Source organism: Nelumbo nucifera, chromosome 1 (genome assembly GCF_055504915.1).
Source record: "Nelumbo nucifera cultivar China Antique chromosome 1, China Antique-T2T, whole genome shotgun sequence".
Taxonomy (NCBI): Eukaryota; Viridiplantae; Streptophyta; class Magnoliopsida; order Proteales; family Nelumbonaceae; genus Nelumbo; species Nelumbo nucifera.
This window is the reverse complement of record NC_142649.1, coordinates 76,568,770-76,595,094: the sequence shown is the minus strand read 5'-3', so window position 1 is coordinate 76,595,094 and position 26,325 is coordinate 76,568,770. Positions and strand designations below refer to the sequence as shown.

The 26,325-nt window shown below is 39.3% G+C and overlaps 1 long non-coding RNA gene across 5 annotated transcripts; it reads right to left on the bottom strand.

Moving 5' to 3' along the window:
* Positions 1-104: 104 nt before the first annotated feature.
* Positions 105-4,052, bottom strand: LOC104605737 (uncharacterized). 5 transcript variants are annotated; one of them, XR_736691.3, is made up of 5 exons: positions 3,680-4,037; positions 3,242-3,369; positions 1,147-1,195; positions 864-986; positions 105-775 (listed from the first exon to the last, which is right to left on the bottom strand). It is a non-coding gene; the product is annotated as an uncharacterized LOC104605737 (long non-coding RNA). The 5 variants fall into 5 exon arrangements; XR_016068541.1 differs by having other exon boundaries at positions 226-775; positions 864-1,028; positions 3,680-4,038; XR_016068540.1 differs by having other exon boundaries at positions 226-775; positions 864-1,028; positions 1,147-3,369; positions 3,680-4,052.
* Between the last annotated feature and the right edge of the window lie 22,273 nt (positions 4,053-26,325).

Genomic DNA, 26,325 nt, shown 5'->3' with positions numbered 1-26,325 from the left:
CAGGAATGGACCATTCCGATTCCGATTTCAAAGAATCCTGATTCCGATTCCGACTACGAACCAAACGGACCCTGAGTGTGTGTTCTCTTAATCAAGACAATTCATAGAAGAATTATACATTAGATCAAACAGTTAGGATTAAAGTTGAGTTGAGCCAATTATTGTCATCACATCAAAACCCTTAACAATAGAAGGTTGTTTAATTCCACGAACTATAGCCCATAAATAAAGCATAATCATGAGCCATGCAGAATACAATACTACAAACAAGACATGTACAAATAGGCTATGTAACCCAATCAAGAGTGAACATGCCCGCCATCCTTACAAGAAACTCGTACAACACACTCGTGCATTCAGTCTTGATTGGTTATGTAACCTGCTCTACATACTGTATTTGTAGCAGTTTTGAAGTGCTTTTAGGGAGCAAGTAACTCATAAGCAAAATGTGTAAGTCACATGTGTGACAATTCAATTGCTAGCATCCTCGGCTCCAATTAAGATAAACTGGAAAGCCTCAACCTAAGCCAAGTTACAAACATAGCTCCTAAACCAGGAAAAACGGATACTTGTAGGTTGTCATCCACTCCTTTAGCAGTGGTAGCATATGCTATAGAATGAAATTATCCAATAGCAGCTGCTACAACATATTACCCTGCAATAGTAGGGAATCCTCTTAAAGTATAGTGCGACATCACTGCTGTATTGAATAGTGCCCATGTGTGTCATGCCTTCGCCCAATCTTTTGCACAATGAGTAAATGCCATAAGGATTTCTGAACATCAAGAAATCCTAGAATTAGAAAGAAAAGAATGCAGAGGGAAAAAGGAATCAAGACTAGTGGGGACCAAAGTGTTGATTACCTGGTATAGAATCATCATCTAATCCAAGAGAAAGTGCCCATTGCCAAGTTCCAAGTTTTAGATAGACAGGTGCAAGCTGAGGAACACTTGGACTTGAAGCACTAATCACCCCATTTGCAATTGCTGTTGGAATGTATTTTGCATTAGAAAGTTCTACAGCAAGGTCTTGTGACAAGCAGATTGTGATGATGCACCAAATGTACTTTGTCAATGAAAAATCAGAAAAAAAAAAGCAGAAAGTGGAATTTTAGATGCCTTAGAAGAGAAGAAATGCATTACATACCTGCAACCTTGCAAAAGCTTCCTTTCTCTTAGAATCCTTCCCGAGATCACTGGTGTTTCAAGTATGCCAACATGACATGAGGGGGTTCATTCAAGAACACAAGCAAAAAATAGGAGCTAAAACCAACATTTGAATGCAACATTTTTATGTGTAAGTAGATATGTCCAGTTTAACTAAAATTGATCAAGCCTGACTTATTCAGCCGCTTTTTCAGCAAAGAGAAGAAAAGTTTAACCAAGATTCAGTGTCCTCTGTAGGAGGGAGCACAAGTTTTTGAACAGCTAAAAGTGCTTGCCAAACATGTATAGTTTAAGTATGAGAAGGAATTGAAGGAATGAGCAGAATGCTGATGCAAAAGGTGCAAGATGCAGCTGAGAAACCTTATTCAACAAGGAGAAACTATTAGGAAAACCCAAAGCCAACCATGTAGTCACAAAGACACATATATTAGTTGACAATAACAAACATGTACTCAAAGAACACCATGACTTACAAGAAAGGAAAAATAGAAATAGAAAACAAATAAACATAATGATGCACTAATCACAACTACAATTACTCTGCTTCAACAATAAGATACTTGATTTGGTATTTTGGTTGAATGATTAGTTTGATGAATATAACCACCAACTACACCAGTTAGAAGAATTGATTTGTTACACATTGAAGGAACTAGAAGAGGATGGGGTAGACCAAAAAGGACATGGGTAGAAGTAAGAAGAAATGATTTAAACATTGATAAATCTAACAGATTGGTAAAACAGGATTCATGTAGCCAATCCCATATAGTTGGTATAAGGCAAGGATGATGATGATGTAGGATTAAAGCAGCTCTCAAAACAAGGCACTTTACTAGCTACCCAAAGAAAAAGATAAGAAAAAGACTACTTCAAACAAACAGCATAAGAAATTTAGCAAAAAAATAGGCCATTTGATAACTTAAATTGCTGAACTAAATGACCTATTGCTTTGTTTAGTAAATAAATTATTTAGGAGGTTGTGAGCTCCTTAATGGATGGGGTTGAAATTAGGTCAATTGCTATATCCTTGAGTACTATTTTGTTTAAATATTTTGTACACTATAAACAAGAAGCCTCATAACCCCCAAGATTACACTGATCAGAGAGCTATAAAAGCACTTGTTGCACCAAACAGCCACATGTATTCTTCTTTATCTTTTCATAGTAAACTAGCGAACTTGAGAAAAGAAACGAAGGCATCCAAATATGCTAAAAAAGGGACTGTAAAAGGACAGATTAAACAATGGAAAAGATTGCATGCTTTCTTGTAATTAAACATTCAAACTTGAAAATATACCATTTCTTCAAAGTTTAAATTCCCCAACATTAGACGGCATGTTTTGTATTGGTAGCCATCCACCCAAGATAATTTTTTCGTTGTATGAGAATATACCATGTTCATTTATGAAAATGCCTAAAAGTTGCATCATTGACCCTTTTAATGAGCCAATAAACCCTCTCATACATTACTGGCCAAAATAAAACACAAAACAAAGCAAAAAAAAAAAGAAAGAAAGAAAGAAAGAAAGAAAAGAAATTTGGAGAAAAACACGAAAGTAGTTGAGTAACCAACTTTTCACTTCCATTAAATAGAAGAATTAAATTAAGTCTAGTATAATCATATGTAACTTGTTCCTGCAAACCTTCAGTCATACTATTAATGTAGGGAGCTATACGGTAATGCACTATATAAATTAACAGTTTTGAGTTTCAATACAAGTTTTTCCTATACTTTCCTGCAACTGGGTGAGATGTGATAATAATAGTTGAGTAGTGCACGTTTTCAACTCAACTTTTACCCATTAGATAAAGGTGCCTTGGAGATGGTGAATGGTAAAATAGAAAATAGATTTGCATTGACCAAAAAAAAATTTCAAGGAAGCTTCTATCTGATATACTAAATGACTGAAAATTGCAATTAGGAGGGATTTTCAAAATGTTGAAGAAAGTGAATATAGCGAGGACCAATTTGCTCACCAGTGCAGCGAGCTTTGTTGCCACACTTTCTAGCTCTCTCTACAAACTCCCTTGCTTCATCATATTGGAATAACAAAAGTTATAAGATAAATTCTTACCTTTCCTCGACGAGCCAACAGAACAGCCCTGAAAAAAGTACCATTGCTACTTTCATCACCAATAGCAGTAGTATTCCCTAAAATCCGAAGCTTGGTTTCATCACCATCGTCCAAATGAGAAACATATTCTGAAATAATCAAAAGTATGCCATAATCAATTTCTTATGAAAAAGGAAGAAAAAACAAAGAATGAAAAAGATAGAAAAAAAAAAGAAAAAATAGGATGTCAAAGGCTTTTCGCACATATTTTCTAATCTCCATTTAGAAGAATGAAAAAAATAAAAAAAAACTATTATCTACATCCGTAACCCTTCAGCCTCCTATTTAGAACCCCTTTTACCTTTGACCTCCTATCCAAAACCCTATTTCACCCTGTTTGATTGGGAGCAAAACCCTATTAACCACTATCGATCCCTAAAATAATCGAAGGTTTATTACCTTCTTGGAGATCTCCAAATCGCTTGTATGCCTTCTTCTCAAGATTTTCAGAGTCACACAATGTTGGTATTCCCCTCTCAATCTTTGGTATGCCTTCTTCTCTTGGAGATCTCCCTATCACTGCCTGGCTTTCCAATGTTTTCTCTCTCTCTCTCTCTCTCTCTCTCTCTCTCTTTCTCTCTCTTTCTCTCTCTCCGTCATGCCAATTTGCAAAAACTGCCGCGTCAGATGCTATCCGGTTTATGTGGTGGCCGCCTTATCTCTCAAAATAGCGGCAGTCGTAAAGACCACCGGCTTAGAACATTTTTTTCATCCTTCCAAGTATTCCACCTATGGACCTCAGGACGTGTAGTCAAGTTAATGCTGGTTATATATCCATCAGTCAAACCATTTTTGCTAGGAAATACCAAAACAATGAAATCAAACCTTTGATGTATTGCTATGTTATGGCCCCACCTTGAATTAGATGAAGTAATGTTTTAGTGAGGGTACAACAATATATCTAATGTCATGATTCTCGGTTTTAGCCTTCACTACAGCTATGTTGTAGCAAAAGTGAAGTCGTCCATCTATTTTGCTGCTTTGATGGCCTTTATGGAAGCACCAAATAAACTCCATCACATCACCTAATGCTCAATAGTATCCACAAGGTTGTGTTTGGTTTGAGAAAAAAAATGATGCCAAACAGAATCTCTCTTATTTTCTATCAAATACAACCTAAGGGTGTATATCACATATTTTCATGCATGAAAATAGTAATACCAAGTTAAATAGTACATCTTTAAGGTATAAAACATACCAAAGAGAAAGTTGTCCAAGCTTTTGTTTGACATGTATTCATACAACATCTCTCATCCCCTTGAATGCAACAGCCGAGAAGTCTGACAAGATTCCTATGTTGAAGTTTGGCAATAAGTGTAACTTCATTCTTGAACTCTTCTAATCCTTGTTCAGAACCCCTTGACAGTCTCTTCACAGCAATTTCTTGCCCTCCTGGTAACTGACCCTGAACAACATCCAATAAAACACAAACATGTATTTATATATTTTTTAAACCAACTTTTTATCATGGCTGGAGTGTTTTTTTTTGGGAAGTGGAGTTTGAGAATGAAGTTAGGATTTCATGTAGGGTCTGAAGTGTGAACCCATAGATACTACCAAAGTAGCTAGCTGGTATCTCATTTATTGGATAAAAGAAAATTTGGATGCATAAATCTTCACGTATCTGATATACTTCTGAGCTTTGTAGGCAGACCCAAAACCATCTTTGACAATATGCTCCGAAAATAAAAGGCGGGCGCATCTAAAAGTCTTCTTTGCCATCTCCGAGTTTATCTGTATAAATTATGGATGAGAAAACTCAGTCCGGATTTCCTAACTTCCCTCTACTCCCCTCTCTACTAACCCATTAAAATTATTCCAGCTGTCACTAAGTCCTATATAGTTTAACGATTGATTAATGCCTTAATTAATTCATCTGTTGGATACTATTTTATAGAAATATCTATTTTTATGCATTAATTAAATATTTCTAAAAATAAAAATATAATAATTTTGGACGGTTTATAACTTTGGGGTGTTCACTGTTCGAGTAATCGAACTGTGGGCCTTTTTTGTGAACCGAATCGGTAGTTCTGGTTTCTGGAAAATTGGTAACCGGAATCGATCGAAACCAGTCGGTTAACCGGTTGACTGGTTTGGATCATCAGTTTTTCGGTTTTTTTGACTATAATATTTATTATAAATATATATAAATATATAATAAAAAATTATAAATATATATATATAATATTATATTTTAAATAGTAAATAATATATAATATATTATAAATATATTTATATATATAATGTGTATTTATTAATTTATAATATAATATATATAATATACATAAATATATAGAAAAACAGGTATATCGGTCAATTCATTTAACCGCCAGTTTTTTAAATTGGTTAACCGAAACCAAACCGGTACCTTCGGTTTTTTAAAAACACCGAACCGACCGGTTCAGTTAACCGATTTTTTGGTTCGGTTTCGATCGGTTTTTTTGGTCAGTTCGGTTTTTCAGTTTTTTTCGTTCACCCCTATTTGTAAATCTTTTTCCATGCATGAATTTGCTTTACTAAACATGTATACCGGTCGGTTCGGTTAACCGTCGATTTTTTAAATTGGTTAACTGAAACCAAACCGATACCTTCGGTTTTTTAAAAATACCGAATCAACTTGTTCAATTAACCAATTTTTTGATTCGGTTTCGGTCGGTTTTTTCAGTCAATTCGGTTTTTCAGTTTTTTTGCTCACCCCTATCTATAACTCTTTTTCCATGCATGAATTTGCTTTACTAGGCTTATAAAAGAAATAAAATATCTATTTTAATTATATGTAAATTTCCCATTCTCTTTTTAATTATATGCAAATTAATTCTCTAAACCTAGTAAAGCAAATTCATGCATCAGAAAAAGAGTTACAGACCACCCAAAATTATTATATTTTTATTTTTAAAAATATTTAATTAATGCATAAAAATAGATATTTCTTTAAAATAGTATCTAACAGAGGGATTAATTAAGGCATTAGTCAATCGTTACACTAGATAGGACTTAGTGACAGCTGGAATAATTTTAATGGGTTAGTAGAGAGGGGAGTAGAGGGAAATTAGAAGGAAATCCGGACTGATAATTAACACGCAAAGATCCTTTTGGGTTCTCACCTTGAATCCAGGCTTGCTCCTAACACCAACCTTATTTGCACTTTCCAGCCTAGCCACCAACCTTATTGCACTTGCAGCTGTATATTGGGAATGTCATTCGTCTGAGATGTCTTCAATGCGTGGTTGTAATTAATGTTCTGTGAGGTGCGTGTCAGCAGTAAATCCCAATTCTTTCCACTTCCCAATCTGAATGCCATGTTGATGATGGATCAATTGTATGGAAAAGAAAACTTTCAACATTTCAGTGATTTAGATAGAAAACGTGGTTCTATTGTCTAGTGTCGTTATCTTCCACGCTAGTCTGTATTTTCAATATATATATATATATTAAAGGAAGGTTTTAAGGCCTTTCATTCAGACATTTGTTCAATTTGAGTAGTGGTCTTTCAAGAGCAGATTTCACTAATATGCAGAGTTGAGTCCATCATAATGTAGAGTCATGTAAAGTGGGAAGTTCCTACTCTTAATATTTTCTTAGAAAAAAAAAAGAACATTGGAGATTTTTCATCTCTGAACAATACACAAATTCGTCCAAAAAAACTTTCTATACAGAGTTTTACAACACAGAGAACTTCAAGAAATCTTCATTCGGTTAGTCCATCATTTCCCAAGAATCCATGTTTCTTCTCATCTAAATCAAACGGGATTTCCTACTCACTTTTCTTACCCACTCTCTACCTACTCTGAATTGCAACTACACATCTCTATTATGAATTGAGAGATGTGTGACTGCAATTCAAGACAGGTAGAGAGTGAATAGGAAATCTGGGTTCTATTTAAATGTCATATAACTGAAGTTTGAATCTTTCTTCACATACAAAAGAGTCTTCAACTTCAGAGAACTCTACAACCGAATTGTATCTGCAATTCATACAAGCCCAATCTTAGAGAAACTGATTATATCAGGTTAGTTTAATTATCAAGCTTGGTATTTTATTAATATTTAAGTAGTAATTTGACGTTATTTTGGTTTGCTATGTTTAATTTTTTTTTTCCAGTTTTATAGTTCGTTGTTGTTTAAATGTTCATATTATTTAGAAACCATCGGTGACCACTGGCGATCTACTGCTTTCTCCTCCAGTAGTAATTGAAGCCAATCTATTTAATTTTTTTTTTTCTGGTCTACTGTAAAGTCTGCCGACAATAATACTTTCATATATCTTACATATTATTTTTTCTTTTGTTATTTTATATTTTTTACATGTTTTTTTGTTCAAATGGGTGGTAATGATGGCCTCCATCTTTGTCCTCTATGTGCGTCGCTCTAATGAATGAACGAATTTCAAGTTGGGTATAGGAGGCAAACGATGACTTTTTGCATTAGATCAAAATAAGTCCAAATTCGAATTGTTTAAAAATTAGATTCGGGCCGGTTCAGGAATTCATTAGCCAACCCGGTTTAATTCATTTCAAATCAAAACAGTTTCATTAAATAGGTAGTTATTAATTCGACATGCTAATTAATTACCGCTAACTACTAAAGTAATAATAATTAATGACTTCTAATTAATTAATTCCAGTTATTAAATATTAATAATAATTACTCACTGATAATAATTTCTTATAATAATTACCACTAATACTTAATTACTGATAATAATTCTTTACTGAAAATTTATTACTGATAATATTGTTCATTATTATTTCGAAATTATAATTAATAACAATTTTCATAATGGTAATTAATAATTCAGAAATAACCATTTTAAATTTATATTCTCATACAAATTATTTTGAAAATAAATATTTAATATTAATTATTTATAACATAATTATTATAAAAAATTATAACTCATATATTTATATGAAATAATTAATTATATTATTATTATCAATAATTATAATTAATACTACTATGGTAATTAATATAACTGATAAAAATTCTTTACTAAATAATTTATTACTGATAATATTGCTCATTATTATTTCAGAATGATAATTACTTAATGATAATTCATAACGATTTTCATAATGGTAAATAATGATTTGGAAATAATCATTTTATATTTATATTAACTCATATTAATTATTTTGAAAATAAAAATTTAATGTTAATTATTTATATTATAATTATCATTAGAAATTATAATTCATACATTTATATGAAATAATTAATTATATTATTATTATCAATAATTATAATTAGTACTATTATGTTAATTAATATACTTATATTATTATTATAAAAAATTATAATTAATTATTACTACTAATAATGATTTCTGATAAAAAATAATTACGGATTATAATTACTTACTGATAAATAATTCCTTATATTAATTTTAACTATTAATTGGTATATAATCATTTTATATTTATATTAACACTGATTAATTATTTATAAATATATAATTAGTTTTACTTATTTACATTATTATTATTATTATTCTCCAATAAATATTCCATTTAGTAAAAGTTAAATTATTAAACTAAAAGAATTATAAAAGCAATTATTATTACATGAATCAACTATAAATCTTAATTATAACAAATTATTAACTTAATAATAATAATAATAATAATAAATATAATAATAATAATAGTAACAATTTAATATTACTTATTTCAAAATCAATACACACACAATAAGAATATATTATTAGTTAATAATAGTAAACTTATTATTATTACTGATTTCATAATTATTAATCTATTCTTAATACTGATTATTATTAAAAAATTTTAATTACTTAAAATTATTTTCTGAAATTACTCGTTTTAATTCTGATAAATAATTAATTAAATTTAATTTCTTAAAATTATTATTTACTAAATAATTTTAGTTACTCTTTGGTTAACGACCTTTTTTTTTGAGTAATTGGTTTTATCTTCAATATTTTTTTTTTGCAAAAATCCAAATAATTTTTCATTTGCAATGCTAAGCATTTTATTTTTCTCTTATTCAGTTTTCCGAAAGATAAAAAAATAAATTAATAATATTTACCTATTTTTATCAAATTATGTATTTATCAAGTTGTTGTCATTGATGATGACGATGATGATGAATCAACTTTTTGAAAGAGAGGGTACTAATAATAGTTAATGACTTCTAATTAATTAATTCCATCTATTAATTACTAATAATAATTACTCCCTAATAATAGTTAATTTCTGGTAATAATTTCTTATAATAATTTCTACTAATACTTATTGTTGATAATAATTAATTCCTGATAATTTATTACTCATAATATTGCTCATTAATAATTCAGAATGATATTTAATTAATGATAATTTATAACGATTTTTATAATGGTATTTAATACTTCAGAAATAATCATTTTTTATTTATATTAACTCATATTAATTATTTTGACAATAAATATTTAATTTTAATTATTTATATAAGAATTATTGTTAGGAATTATAATTCATGCATTTATATGAAATAATTAATTATATTATTATTAGTAATTAAAATTAATAATATTATATTAATTAATACAATTATATTATTCTTATCAATAATTATTGTTATTTATTACTAATAATAATGATTTTTGATAAAAATTAATTACTAATTATAATTACTTACTAGTAACTAATTCCTTGTAATAATGCTAATTATTACTACGGAATTGTTAATTCATTAATTATAATTAATAATAATGTATTAATTATTAATTGAGATATAATCATTTTATATTTATATTAATTCATATTAATTATTTTATAAATATATATTCAATGTTAATTATTTACATTATTATTATTATTATAAGTAATTATAATTAATACCATTATTATTCTCCAATAAATATTTCATTTAGTGAAAGTTAAATTATACAACTTTTAATTATTCATTATTGTTTAACAAAAATAATTATTGATGCAGCACAATCTGGGCACTCCTAGCTGGCTGAGACTTGGCTCCTAGCTGTGACGGACAACACCTGAGAGGAAGAGGAGGGTGAAGGGTTCCCGGGGAGCTCTCCCAGCGGGAACACTCAGATGGCTAAGTTAGAACTCTTGAGGAAACTCAAAGAAGACACAGAGAGTTAAGAGTACTGAAAGTGCTAGCTTCAATACCTTTGCTTCATGAGGGTTGGGGTCCTTTTATACCGGAGCTCGGTCGCATCAGGCGTAACTGCCACTACCCTAGCCGTTACCGCCAGGGCAGGGGTAGCAGGTGCAGGCTGCTACTGCTAGGTACGGACTCGATAGGCGTGCCATGCTTTTTAGAGAGGATAGGCGGAACGTAGCCTGGCAAGGGATCTGAGCACTACCCCGGATCCGGTAGGTATGGATGTCAGGTAGATCTCCCTGCAATTTACCGAGCTACCATACACCGAACCACCTGGGGCAGATTTGCTTTGCACCGAGGTGCCCGCACTGGAGGCGAGCCTTAAGCAAGTTCGAACAGGAGTCCCAACGGTGCTGCCCCGATGTGTTTCTCCCTTGGGATACTTAGCCAAAGGCCGGGGTGCTCCCTTCTTACGAAGGGAGAGTTCGGGCCCCTTAGGAGGAGCTTGGGTCTCAAGGGGAGCTCGGGGAGCTCTGCCTTCAGGCTTGGGGCGAACTGGGTGTTTCTTCTCGGCGGGTTGTCACACCTGCCGAGTCGTTTGGGTGGGCCTCGGCGAGCTTGTTATGCTGGGTTGTGGCCAGGCTATCACGCTGAGTTGTCGCTTATGTCGGGTCGTGTCCACGTGTCCCGTGCTACGAGGTCGGACCAAATTGCCCCCCACTTCCCGTGCTAGGGATGTTAACCCAACACGGGAATTTTGCAGTCTGCCAGGTGGATTTGGCTTGGGGTCTATGCCTTCTTGTTCGCCAGCTCATAGGTTGGACCGGTTCTTTGCTCGGTTTTGCCAGGCGCAGCTCGGGTCGCATACAGTTTATGCGCGGACGTCAAAAAAAGCGCTAAACTGATTTCGCCTCGAAGGTCGCACAGCCGATTTTCATGAGGGCCGTCAGATTGCTTCGATCTCAACCGTTGATGTCCGCATATAGTGGCTATAAATAGTGGGGGTCCTGGCCATTTTCCTTCGCCACAAATCTTCAGTCGTAGTCTCTAGCTCGCGTCCAAAGACTCCAGCTCGGGTCAGTTCTCTCCCAGTCCGGTCTATTTCTCTTTGGTGAGTCACCCTAGTCCTTCTTCAGTTTCAGTTATGTCTTCATTTGATAGCCTATTAGACAAGCCCGAGGTGGGCACCTCGCCTCAGGGTAACCCTACCGAAGTCCAGTTTCATGAGGCGCGGGAGGCATCGGGTAACGAGGCGCAGGTGGCCTCAGGTAATCAGGTGTCCACCTCTCACCGGGGTCGGATGCCAGACAGGTTCGGACCCTCACCATGACCCTGGAGAGGCTCCGCTAACTCATTCGGCAATATAACTTGCCTAGGGAGTACACCTACAGTTTACCTGTGGGAACTTCCCATGGGAGCACGACCCTGATGAGGTCGTGATCTTCCGAGAGCAGCTCTTAGCCAGGCTGCGCCTTCCCTTCCATCCACTCATAATGGAGGTCCTGAAACACTTCGACGTTATGATAGACCAACTTCACCCGAACTCAGTCCGTAACATGGTCGGGACCATCTCCCTCTGTTACAAGTATGTCCTCCCCCTTAACTTGGACATATTCTGTTCTCTCATTACCATTAAGAAGAGTGCTTCATGCGTTCTCCCCGAGCACCAGAGGGCTTACTACTTGTCCCCTCGCCCAGGCTTTAAGTTAATGCACAAGCTTCCTAGCAAGATCTTGACCTGGAAGCAGGACTACTTCGTAGTCCGGAACCCTACGGGGTGGCCCTTCCCTACTCACTAGAGGGCGGCTATCCAAGACCCTGGTGTCATACTCGACAAGAAGACCAGGGAGGCATTTCAGTCGTGGGCTGAGGTCGGTTGTGATTTCAGAGATTATATCACCGAGGATATGCTCTTTCAGGCCAGCTTGAGCCCGGATAGGTAGCTAGTACCTTAGTTGTTTGGCCCGCTCCTTTCATTTACTCGAGTACTAATGCCGAGCTCTATTGCAGGTCCCATGGAGGCAGACAAGCTCAAGGGAGATCGGCTCTTCAAGCATATGAAGGGGAGGAAGAAGCGGGCTGCTAAGAGAGCCCATATCGAGTCACCGCCAGCCCCCACTCCCGAGCCCAAGCTTCCACCGGTTCCAACTTCCGAGCCCGAGCTCCTTGGGGCTCCTCCGATCATTGACTTGGAGGAGTCCATACCACCAAGGGAGCTTGAGACCTCGGCTAAGCTCACTACGGGGGCAGCAGCTGAGGCCGAGGCTGCCACCGAGGCTGCCGACGTAGCGGCTAAGGTCTCCGCCGAGCCCATCCATACAGCCGAGATGGCGGTCTCCAGCTCAGGGAGCCCAGATGGGGGCCGAAGTATCTTGGTACCCCAGTGCAGTCTTCGGAAGAGTAAGGGGACCATTTACTCCGAGGAAATTTCAGTCTGGGCCAAAATGCTCAACCCTACTCAGCTCGGAGCCCGGGCTGCCACCCACACTATGGTGGTAAGTTCCCTTATCTTCCCTTTTCTTTCATATACATGTTTCTTTGGTACTAACTAACTTCCTTTGTCAGGCGAACTCCGCCGTGCACGCCCTCACTCTTCAGTCCGAGATGAACCTGAAGCGAGCTCTGACCGCCGAGGAGTCTTCCCGCGTTGCTCATACCGATATGAGAGTAGCTTGCAAGCAGATCCACCGGTTGGAGAGTGGCGCCATGGCCCAAAGGGGCGTCATTACGGCGCTGATGGCGGAGAAGGATGAGCTAGCACGCGAGAATGACATGCTGAGGGGCGAGATGGAGGCCCTCAAAGCGGAGCTGACGCACGAGAAGGGTGTGTTGAGGGGCGAGCTGGACGCCCTCAGGGCGGAGGCAGATGGCCTTAAGGAGAATAAGGAGGCCCTCCTGCATGAGGTGGAATTCCTCAAGGTGAACATCGAAGAGAAGACCGAGATCTTCACTCAGGCGATAGAGGAGACGAAGGTCATGGCACTCGCGGAGTACATTCAATCCGATAAATTTGATGCCGTTCTGGGGGAGGCCTACCACAAGGGGTTCAAGCTCAGCAGATGGCTGATAAGTCACATGTACCCCAAGCTCGACACAAGCGCCATCACCACCTCGCGAATCACGGATGAGATAGCTCGGCAAGGCACAAAGGATCCGGATTTAGAGGAGGAGTACGGTGACGAGGAAGCAGACGCCCCCGACCAGCCTGAAGCTCTTGAAGAGGTCTCGCGCAGAGATGAAGATCCCTCGAAGTGATTGCCTTTATATTCCGAGCCTGCGAGCTTAGTCTTTGTAGTTGTTTTTTTTTTTTTTTTTGTGAAGCTCGTTGTACAAGACTTACTTGTTAATGAAATTGATCTTTTTCCAAGTGTTGTTTTATCCAAGCTATCATGGTTGAGTGTGCGAAGTGATTGACATAGTAGGGCATAGTAGGGCACATGCCCAAATTGTCTTGTGGCGTACACCGAGGAGATTGATAGTAAGGCATAGTAAGGCATGTGCCCGAACTGTCTTTTGGCATACACCGAGGTGATTGACAGTAAGGCATAGTAAGGCATGTGCCCGAACTGTCTTTTGGCATACATCGAGGTAAGTTAAGTGTCGCGGAATCTACCGGCCTGCTTGTACCCTCGACACATTGTGCACTGTGGTGCCGAGCTCTTTGGTCAGCTCAGTGTTTTAACCCCTTAGAATTCATCCGCGTCATAGAGGTGGCTAGGTTACCACGCCGGAGTCTGTTAGCTTGGCATTTTGGCCCTTGAGCCCTAAGAGACTCGTGGTCCGCTCTTGGAGTTCGCCGAGGTCTTTGTTGGCTCGGCATTTTGGCCCTTAAGCCCTGAGAGTGACTTGTAATCTACTCTATTATTTATAGGTAATACTGCCTTAGGTTGACAATATTCCATGCCCGAGGTACTTGTTTCCCTTCCAGGGTTTCGAGCTCGTATGTTCCTTCCCCGAGTACTCGCTTTACTCGGTAGGGTCCTTCCCAATTCGGACAGAGCTTGCCAACATCGGGCTCAGGCACCATAACCTTACAGAGAACTAGGTCGCCAACGCGGAGAGTCCGCCTTTTGACCCTAGCGTTATAGTACCGAGCTACCCTTTGCTGGTAGGCCATGGTCCTGATGTATGCGAGGTCCCGTACTTCGTCAAGCAAGTCGAGGTTGTTACATACCTCGTCTTCATTTGCCCTGTCATCATATGCTTCTAATCTCAGCGAAGGAACTTCAATCTCAGCTGGAATGACTGCTTCGGTGCCGTATGTAAGGTTAAAGGGGGTTTCTCCTGTGGCAGTCTTTTCCGTGGTACGGTAGGCCCATAATACACTAGGCAGCTCGTCCATCCACAATTCCTTAGCTCGGTCCAGGCACACTTTTAGTTCTCGAAGGATTGCTCTGTTCGTGACTTCCGTTTGACCATTTGCCTGAGGGTGCGTCATTGAGGTGAAGTTATGCTGAATTCCCATGTCTCAGCACCAGTTTTGGAATTTGATGTCTTCGAACTGCTTACCATTGTCGAAGATCAGTACCCGAGGTAATCCAAAACGACACACTATGTTCTTCCAAAAGAAGTTCTGCACGTTCCGGGCCGTGATTATTGCGAGAGGTTCAACTTCGACCCACTTTGTGAAGTAGTCAATTGCCACCACTAGGAACCTCCTTTGTCTTATTGCTGGTGGGAGTGGCCTGAGTAGGTCAATCCCCCATTGTGCAAATGGCCATGGGCTAGTGAGGTACTTTAGGTCGGCAGCAGACCGGTGGTGGATGTTGGCGTGCTTCTGACACTTGTCGCATTTTTTTACGAGCTCGATCGCATCTGCCTTCATCGTTGGCCAGTAATACCCCTAACGTAGTGCTTTCTGAGCGAGGGCCCTGCCCCCCAAGTGTCCACCGCACAGGCCCTCATGAGTATCGCAGAGGACGAGCTCGACTTCAGAGGGTCGCAGGCAGCGCAGGTAGGGGAGCGTGTAGGATTTTCGGTACAGTCATCCGTCTATCATGACGTATTTGGCTGCTTGACGCTCTACCCTCCTGGCGGCATTACGATCTGCGGGGAGGGTCCCGTGTAGCAGGAAGCTCGTGAGTGGATCAATCCAGCTCGGCTCTGCTTGAATGACGGGAGCGACCTCCTCTGCCCCCCTAAAAATGCTAGGCCGATGCAGGTTCTCTATATACACAGTCCTCATGGTGTTATCGCCAGTGCTGGATAAACGGGATAGGGCATCAGCCTCGGCATTCTCTGATCTCTGGATTTGTTGGATGGAGTATGACCGAAAGTTGAGTAGAGCCTCTCTTACTTTGGCTAAGTATGCTACCATGGTTGGCTCACGGGCTTCGTACTCACCCATAACCTGATTTACCACGAGCTGGGAATCGATGCAGACGACGATGTGCTTGGCTTTCACTTCCTTTGCCAGATCTAGCCCGGCTAGCAATGCCTCGTACTCTACTTCGTTGTTGGATTCTGCAAACTCAAAGCGTAGTCCGTACTCCAGTTTCACAACGCTTGGCCCATATAGAACGATCCCAGCTCCGCTGCCCTACCGATTTGATGAGCCATCTACGTGAAGGATCTAGGGTTCTTCATCCCAATTCGGGCTTAGCCTAACTAGGAGAGGTGCCGCACTGGTTGCTACTTCACGGGGCTCGAGTTCAACAGGCCCGGGAACCCCGGGCTCACCCGCGCTGGGGGCCTCGTGTTCTACTGGCCTAGAGACCGGAACCAAAGGTACATTCTACGACAAAATCTGCTAAGGCTTGGGCCTTGATAGCAGTTCATGACTTATACTGGAGTTCGTATTCGCTGAGCTCGATGGCCCACTTCGTTAGCCTTCTTAAGACCTCGGGCTTGAGTAGGACTTGCCTCAAAGGTTTGTTGGTAAGGACAACGATGACGTGAGCTTGGAAGTACGGGCGGAGCTTTCGGGCTGCTATAACCAGTGCATAAGCTAACTTATTTATCTCGGGGTACCTTGTCTCTGCTCCCTGCAATACTTTACTAACATAATAGACGAGCCGTTGGACCCGATCTACTTCTCTTATCAGTACCAAGCTGACCATCTCGTCACTTGCCGAGAGGTACAGCTCTAAAACATCACCCTCTTCGGGTCGGGTTAAGACTGGGATGCTGGCTAGGTGCCTTTTGAGTTCGTCGAACGTGAGCTGGCACTCTTTAGTCCATTCAAAACCTTTGTTTTTTATGGCCTTAAAGAAGGGCAAGCAGCGATCTGTTGACTTGGACATGAAGAGGCTCAGGGCGGCTAGCCGACCGTTCAACTTCTGGACCTCCTTTAATTTTCGGGGTGGTCTCATTTCTAGGATGGCCTTGATTTTGTCCGGGTTGGCCTCAATGCCTCGCCGGTTAACGATGTACCCTAGGAATTTACCCGAGGTGACACCGAAGACACACTTGTTTGGATTTAACTTCATATTAAATCTATGTAGGATTTCAAAAACTGAATGTAACTCTTGTACTAATTCATGTGAAAATTGGGTTTTGACGACCATATCATCTACATAACACTCTACATTTTTGTCAATTAGTGGCTCAAACAATTTGTTTACAAGTCTTTGAAAAGTGGCCCCAACGTTTTTCAACCTGAAGGGCATGACGTTGTAACAGTATAGGTCGAATTCGGTTATGAAAGCAGTTTTCTCTTCATCAGCTAGGTCCATCCTGATTTGGTTGTATCCCGAATAGGCGTCCAGGAAGCTCAACAACTCGTGCCCCGAGGTCGCGTCCACTAGACGGTCGATCCTGGGAAGTGGGAAGCAGTCCTTTGGGCAAGTTTGGTTTAGGTCGGTGTAGTCGACGCACATGCGCCATTTACCGTTGGCCTTTTTCACCAAAACGGGGTTGGCCACCCAACTCGGGTAATGAACCTCCCTGATAAAATTGGCTGCAAGGAGCTTCCCGACCTCCTCGTCGACTACCCTCCAGCGCTCTGGGGCTAGGTTGCGTTTCTTCTGTCTAACGGGCCTAACTACAGGATCAGTGTTTAACCTATGAGTTAAAATGCTGTGGTCTAAATTTTCAAGTAAGAAACTGCCCAGTTGAAATCGCAGGGGTTCCTCAATAGAAGAGCCGATCTGAAGTACCCGAGTTGGGTCCTCTGCCGAAGCCAGGATGGAGTTGGTCTCTTCGGTAGGCGTGGCTCGCTCCGCGAACTGCTCCATGGGTCGCTCTAGCTCGAGGTCATCTGCTACCTTGGTCTTTCCTTTGAGGGCGGCTACGTAGCACTTGTGGGACTCGAGCTAATCGCCCCGCGTCACTTTGACTCCGAAGTTCTTAGGGAACTTCATCGCCAGATGGTAGGTGGAGACTACTACTCGTAAGGCGTGGGTGATGGGCCGACCTACTATTGCATTGTACGGGGACGGGGTCGCGACCACTAGGAACTCGTGACTGAGCCTTACCACACTAGGCCAGGTGCCAACCTCCACGGGTACAATGACTCTCCCTAAAGGTCTGACCTCCTCACCATTGAATCCCACGAGTGGAGTGTTTGCGGGCTTCAAGTCGCTTTCCTGGAGCTGAAGCTGATCGAAGGTCGACTAGGACGCACCTAACCTCGAAGTCGTTGATCTTAATCTTTATGACGAGCGCGTCATCATGGGGGTAATGGACTCATCGCGCATTGTCTTCGGTGATTAAGATTGGTTCCTCCATCCCTCCATCCTTGGCCGCTTTGGGGGGTTAATCTCTTCCCTGACGGCCTTGCGGGCAGACGACTGAGCTGTAGCCGAGGTGCAACCTGTGACAATTGATCCTCCGACAATTACATGGATGGTCCCCCGGACTGGTCTCTCGTCGGGAGGCTGCCTCTACGGTTGTTCCGCTTGTCTGCTGGACTCGGGAGCTTCCTTACTCTGCTCCCCGTGCCGACCTGCTTTATTACTATTATTATGCTGTACAAAATTTCTCAGGTATCCGCGATGGATAAGTTCTTCTATCTCATCGCGGAGGTTCTTACAGTTTTCGGTACTATGATCGTGATCTCTATGAAAACTATAATACAAGCTTTTATTCCTAACGTTGGGATCGGCCTTAAGCCGAGGTGGCCACTTCACATATGGGGTGTCCTTGATCGCCATGAGGATTTTGGCCCGCTTTGTGTTGAGGAGCATATAATCTCTTTCTGCTACCGGAGCTCAGAAAGGCTAAACTGACTTTGCCCCCCGAGCATGGTCCTTCTTCTTGTTGTCACTTGGAGCCGAGGGTTCCGGTTCCCTTTTTCTTTTTTCGAGGGCATGCTTTCCCTTCTGGTTGATCTCCTCCTCTGTTCCTATGAACCGATCTGCGAGCTCGAGGAACTCGGTCACGGTCTTGGGTTGGTTGACAACCAAATGCCATTTAAACTCCTTGTGGGTGATGCCCCGTTTGGCCGCAGTGAGCCGAACTGTAGGGTCCAGGTCGGGTATCTGCAGGCAAGTGTCATTAAACCGCTTGATGTAGTTCCGGATGGACTCTCCATCCCTCTGGACTATGCTAAGGAGGCTTTCTTGTGTCCTCGGACACCTTTTACTGGTGACGAAGTGGGAGGTGAAGACTTGCACGAACTGCGCCCAGCACCTTATTGAACCCGGCGCGAGGATTCGGTACCAGGTGCGGGCTACTCCCTTGAAAGTAGTGGAGAAGGCCACACACATGCAAGACTCACTCGCCCTGGCCAGATGCATCTGGGACTGGAAGGCGTCGACGTGGTCGTTGGGGTCGAAGGACCCATCGTACTTGTCCAGCGGGGGGAGCTTGAAGTCCCTTGGCATGGGGATAGCGAAGAGCTTCGGGGGACAGAGGGGAGGGGACTGAAAGAAGTGGTGTAGCTTTTACCTCTCCCGAACTTATTTCCACTTTGCCTCTGAGCTCGGGCAGATTGTGGGTGGTGGCAGTTCGGCAAGCTCAGCAGCGTCTCTGCTGCTTCATGGCCGGCTCGGCGTTGGTGCTGCTGGCCTCGGTGTTACTGAGCTCGATGGGCCTAGGGAGAGGTAGGGACGCCGTTGGTAGCTGCGAACAGAGGGACCTTGTTCCAGGTCATCGGCTAGCACTTCGAACCGGTTCTCCGCAAGCAGAGGTTCGAACTACGAATGTTGAGGCGACGCCGGCCTAATCGGCTGGGAAGCCCCCGACCTGACTACAGGCCGCGAGGCGGGGGTAGGGAGTCTTTCCTTCCTTCCATGAGACGATGCCGAGGTCTCTCCTCGGCGAGAAGGGAGTTCATTGCGGTGGTGAGGCTTGGTTGGCTGCGCAGCCGGATGTCGGGGAGGGAGTGAAGGAAATTGTTGCTAATATTGATACTGGGACACTTGGTGCAGCACTTGCTGCTGGTGGAACTGAAGTTGCTGGAACTGTTGCATTTGGGCCTGCATGGCTCGCATGCATTGCATCAGGTCTTCGAGCTGACCTTGGCTGGCCACCGGAGGGAGGATGGTGGGTTCAGCGAAGGTTGTTCCAATGGCAGAGGGTAGTGGAACGGTCATGGGTGCCACCGTTAGAGGGACATTCAGACTAGGTACCCCGTCCACGGAGAGGGGGACGGTGAACTGCCCGATGCAGACGGTGGGTAGCTAGAGTTGTTCCTCTAGGGTGTTCCGACGTCCGGAGTTGCTGGAGGAAGCCATGGTGATGATGAGTTCTTTGAGGGAAGTTGAATAGAAGTTAGAGGAAGGCCTTTTGAAGCGATTCCCACAGACGTTGCCAAATGATGCAGCACAATCTAGGCACTCCTAGCTAGTTGAGACTTGGCTCCTAGCTGTGACGGACGACACCTGAGAGGAAGAGGAAGGTGAAGGGTTCCCGGGGAGCTCTCCCGGCGGGAACACTCCGATGTCTAAGTTAGAACTCTTGAGGAAACTCAAAGAAGACACAAAGAGTTAAGAGTGTTGAAAGTGCTAGCTTCAATACCTTTGCTTCGTGAGGGTTGGGATCCTTTTATACCAGAGCTCAGTCGCATTAGGCGTAACCGCCACTACCCTAGCCGTTACCGCCAGGGCAGGGGTGGCAGGTGCAGGTTGCTGCTACTGCTAGGTACGGACTCGACAGGCATGCCATACTTTTCAGAGACAACAGGCAGAACGTCGCCTGGCAAGGGATCTGAGCACTGCCATCAGATCCAGTAGGTACGGATGTCAGGCAGGCACGGATGTCAGGCAGATCTCCCTGTAGTCTACCAAGCTACCGTACACCGAACCACCTGGGGTAGATTTGCTTTGCACCGAGGTGCCGAGGTACACCGAGGTGCCCGCACTGGAGGCGAGCCTTAAGCAAGTTCGAACAAGAGTCCCGACGGTGCTGCCCCGAGGTGTTTCTCCCTCGAGACACTTAGCCAAAGGCCGAAGGTGCTCCCTTCTTAGGAAGGGAGAGTTCGGGGCCCCTTAGGAGGAGCTCGGGTCTCAAGGGGAGCTTGGGTCCCCTTGCACGGGGGAGCTCGGGGAGCTCTGCCTTCAGGCTTGGGGCGAACTGGGCCTTGCTTCTCGGCGGGTTGTCACACCCGCCGAGTCGTTTGGGTGGGCCTCAGCGACCTTGTTACGCCGGGTTGTGGCCAGGCTGTCACGCTGAGTTGTCGCTTATGCCGGGTCGTGTCCACGTGTCCCCGTGTTATGAGGTCGGGCCAAATCACCCTACATCAATTATAAAAGCAAATATTATTTCAGTAATGAACTAAAAATCATAATTATAATAAATTAGTTACTTAATAAAAATAATAATAAGAATTGTAAGAATTGATGATGTGTGATCTTGCAGTTCCCTGTTGGCAGGTGATTCGGATGTCGAGCTGGACAATTCCTAGCTAGAAGGTGACTCGGATGGCTAGCTGAATAATGCCAAGCGAGAGACTTGCCGGATGCCGAGTTAAGTAGATCGGTGTGGTGTGTAGTTCTCTAGAGAGACTTGCAAGGAGACATTAGAGTGCTTGGGTTGCTTTACCCAGGGTGGTCACTCCAATGCTTAAGTCAGCGAATTGGAGATTTTTGAGAGAGCTAGAGAGCTAAATTGTGCATGCCTTCTTAGGTTGGAAATGAAACCTTTATATAGGCGTAAGGAATTGGGAGCTTCTTGTAACATGTCCAAGATTCCTGGGAAACCACGTCTGCCATGTTTGGAGGAGAGGGATAGACTCTGTTCAATCAACTCCGATGCGGACGATACGGAAAAACAAGTGTAACAGTCAAGTATCGTGGTCTCGGAGAAGTCGGAAACAGTAACTTGCTTAAGGAAGAGGTTGGTGAGCATGTCTCGCAAGTTGCCACTTGGACCTCAGTTAGGTCGGCAAGTCTTCAAGGAGGTCGCTCCTAATGTCGAGGTCCCTTGGACAATGATGAGGTACTACGCGTCGGCCTTGGACGAGGTGCTGCTAGTTGCTCTACCAAGTTGCCAAGTTTTGTATAAAGTTGCCAGCTAGGTTTCCATTAGGTCGACGAAGGTAGGTCGCCATGTCTACAGAGGTAGGTTGCCAGCTGGGATTCCATCTTTTTGGCTAAGGCAAGTCATCGCCTACGTGGTGAAGGGGTTCATCCAATTGTTTTAAGATGCCACATGTCATGATGTCAGTGGAGGGCCAAATCTGCCCTCATCAAGAATAATACTTTAATATTATTGATTTTAAAATAAATACACACATAATAAGAATATATTATTAGCAAATAATAATTATAATATACTTATTATTATTAGTGATTTCATAATTATTAATATATTATTAATCTATATTACTCAATAAAGACATGGAATAAAAAAAGAATCAAATTACCACTAAATGAATGAACTAAAAATCCATGAGTGTTCTAATTGACTTCAATTAGACACATCAATATGCCCAAAATTATAACTTTTCAACCTACATTTCCTATTTCTATCTCTCAATTCCCATAATTCAAACATACCATTAAGTTATGTGTTGGTTTCCCTACCCTTTTCCTAAACATAAATTTCAGCCAGTCTACATGCATTGCGGGGAGCTTAGAGTTAAAATCCATAACCATGATCGACCAAAAGAAGCGCTACCACCTAACTTGGAGCTGACCTCCATACTTAGGATGGTCCCATTATTCTCCTTTTTTTCCTGTTTCCTCTGTTGGATGGGCTTTGGTTTAGTGGTTGAAGATTGAATATTGTAATTATGTTTTTTGATAATAGTTCAACTAGAATTAATCCTTTTGTGACAAACTTCAAAGTAGGTCATCTCTGTGGTTTCAAATTAGTAGTTTGTATGAACTTATCAAAACTGACCAAGTGGCAAGTGATAGTTACTAGTGGATTAGTAATGTGTGCATGCTTTATTAGTTGGGTAGCTTTTGTTAACAGGGACATAGACTATTTTTTGTATAGAACTGGTGACCTGGACTTAGGATTTAAAATCAGCATTCACCATATTTATTTAGATAGAAGAGGTGCATTTATGTTTGTTTTGAGAAAAATAAAACACATGGTAGTCTCAATGTCTCATCGCATTTATGCGACAACTTTTGTTGGAATTTTATGCTACAACATGGACTAAAGTATTTATTAAAGAAAAATACTGATAATTATTACTGATAATTAAAATTAATTAATTCAGTTTGGTTTTAAACCAAACCCGGTTAAATTAAATACTTATAATTAATAACAACAATATTAATATTTATTTTATATTCATAACAATTAATAATAATTAATTTCTAAATATACAAGTAATGTTAATTATTAAATGCTAATCATAATTAACATTTCTTAATTTAGTTTGTTTTTAAACCTAACCCGGTTTAATTATATAAATACTGAAAATTAATAACGATGTTAATATTTAATCTCATTGTTCTCATTTCATAATTATTAAAATATTATTAAGTACATATATAGTAAGAATAAATTATTAAAATAAGAATAATAATAATTATTATTATTAAGTGCATAATTAATAAGAATAGGTCATTACTTGCTAATAATAATAATAATAAAAATATTATTATTATTTCTACTATTAGTACTGTTAACATTAAAATTATTAATTAAAATATCGTAATTATTACTACTATTATTATTATGATTGTAATATTATTATTATTATTACTGGTTTTATAATTATTAATGTATGATTAATATATTACTGATAATTAATTTTTGATAATTATTATCAATAATTATAATTAATAATATTATTATTATGCAATATTTATTTCATTTAGTGAAATTAAAATTATACAACTTTCAATTATTCAATAATGTTAAACTAAATTAATTATAAATGCAATTATTATTTTATTAATTAAATATTAACATTAATTATAACAAATTAATAACTTAATAATAATAATAATAATGCTAATAATAACTTAATAACAAATTATTATTATTATTATTACTACTACTACTACTACTACTTAATAATGCTAATAGTATTATTATTATTACAATTATTATGATTGGAATAATGTTATTATTATTATGATTATATATATACATTAATATTATTAATATGTCTATAATATTGTTTATTTTTAAAAAATTGTAAATAGGAAAAATTTCTTACTTAAAAATGTTTGTTGAAATTACTGATATGAGTAATTTTAATAATCCTAATTTCAAAAATTGTTAATAGGAGTATTTAATTTATAAAAATTACTTCCTCAAAATTTAATTACTTTTCTCTTAATAGTTATTAAGATATTATTAACACGAGAAATAAAAACTCTTTCCATTACCCTCTCTAAGTGAAAACATCCTAAAATTTATAAGTTCTTTAATTGAAAATTTCCATAACTTTGTAACTAATAATTACACTTTCCTTTTTAAGGTTTGATTGCTACACTTTTATTCAACTCTCCTTACTAGCCAATTTGGTAAATTTCTAATAACTTTTATATAATTTTTTAAATTATTTTGATGATATCTTTATTTCTGAATTTAGAATAAAATATTTACACTTATTGATTATTATTATTTTTTATATTTGTAGTGGACATGTGTACCCTTAAAGAGGTTGAAAACTATAAGATGAATCTAGAACACAACATGATGGAGCATATATGAATTGTTAGTAACATGTGTCGACAATTAAGTTGTAATAATATACATCTTCCCACTGAAAGAAGGACCCTAATACTTTTGCAATCGTTATTTAATGAATGGGAGCCAATAGCACAATATATATGGGAGAAGTATAAGAAAAAAGAAATACGAACATTTTTTAAATCTACTTGTGAAATTGAACTGGCTGAAGAACGACACATTTTGCAAGGCATTAGGAGGACTGCCACACTATCTCTATTCCCAAATCTTCGTAGTGGAAGACATGTGGGTTATTGTGGCAATGGAAGAGATGGCAGAGACAAATGGTTATGCAAAACAGGAGCTAGAATATTAGATGATGAATGGGAACTTGAAATGTGTAATGAATTAATGTATAATCCCTCTATGAGATTAAGTAAAAACATGCTCATTAGAAAGGCAAAACGAATTGTATAAATATTCTTCTTATTTAACAAGGGAATTTGTGAATATTGTTTGTTGACATTCTTTTTTTTTTTTTGTGAAACTGTAAACATTCATCTTAATGAATAGCACCATGGTTTTTGTTCATATCATTTTACATAATTGTTATCGTTTCTATTGTGTAAATGTTATTGTTTTGTTCTTATCTTTACTATTTCAAGATTCACTACTTATTTATCAACAAACTATTACTAAAAGTAAATCAATAATATTAAATAAATAAAACACTATTTAACATTAATAAAATTGAAAAAAATTAAATTATTACTATACTATTGACTATAATTTTTAATAAATTCTTAACATTATCAGTATGATTGTTTGCTATTATTATTATTACTATTATTATTATTATTATTATTATTATTATTATTATTATTATTATTATTATTACATAAAGTAATTAATTTTGAAATAACAAACAACAATTAATACATTTATTTTATGTATAAAACATTATAATAATATTTCAATTTAATGTTTCACTAACTTTTTATACTATAGTAAAATATATATAATAGTTACGTTAATAATTGAACTTATTTGCATGTTATTAAAATAAAATGAATAATTTGACTACTATAATAAAAAATACTTTATGAAATATATAATTAATTATAATTTACTATTTAAAGATTCATTACTTATTTATCAAAAATACAAAGTTCTTCTTTTTGAGCCATGAGGAAGCCTGGCCAATGTCAACAACCTGGAGGGCTGAGCCAAGAAGATATGAAGTTGAGTTCGACAAGGAGTTGTTGAATGGCTTTAGACTTCTCATTGAAAGGCGCTCCTTGGTCGACGAGTTCCTAGTTGAACTGATGCTCATTGAGACCAACCTTAGCCCTATAGGTAGGTTGCACTATTTTCATTACCTTCAAATTTTGTTTCTTGCCTTTGTCCCTCAGTTGAGTTTTTTTTTTTTTTTTATCACAAAGATTACTACCTTTTCTTCGATCATAAATGCAACACGAAAGCAATCTAAGAAGAAGAGGAGGGTGGTTAGTGAGTGTAGCCATGAGGTTGAAGAGAGGTCGGCGGAAGATCGTCGTGTTGCAGTTGACTTGGAGGAGGGTAGCGACCCGATTTAGGCTGACCCTACTCACATTTCTCTAGTACATCGATGAGCACATCCCACTAGGAAGCAACCACTCCTTATGGCCCAGAGATCCCTTCGTTTGTTCTCCGAGTCAATTGCTTGATCATCGATCGAATTCATGACTCGTACGTGGAACTTCGTATGGAAAGGGGTATTCTCCTTCTTGAAGATGTTCGCGTGTATCATGAGCTTGATCCCTCTAAAATCGGTACACGAATCATTTAGAATGCCATGTAGGTATACATCCTTGTGAAAAACTTGCTTCACTACTTTATTTATCCCTTACCGAGTTGTTTTTCTATCCCTAGATCAACTTGCTAGGTCAAATCATGTTGGATCAGGTCACTGCCTCGAGGCGTGAATCTTGCGAGATGAGGGCTAACATAGAGACCCTCCAACCTCAACTAGA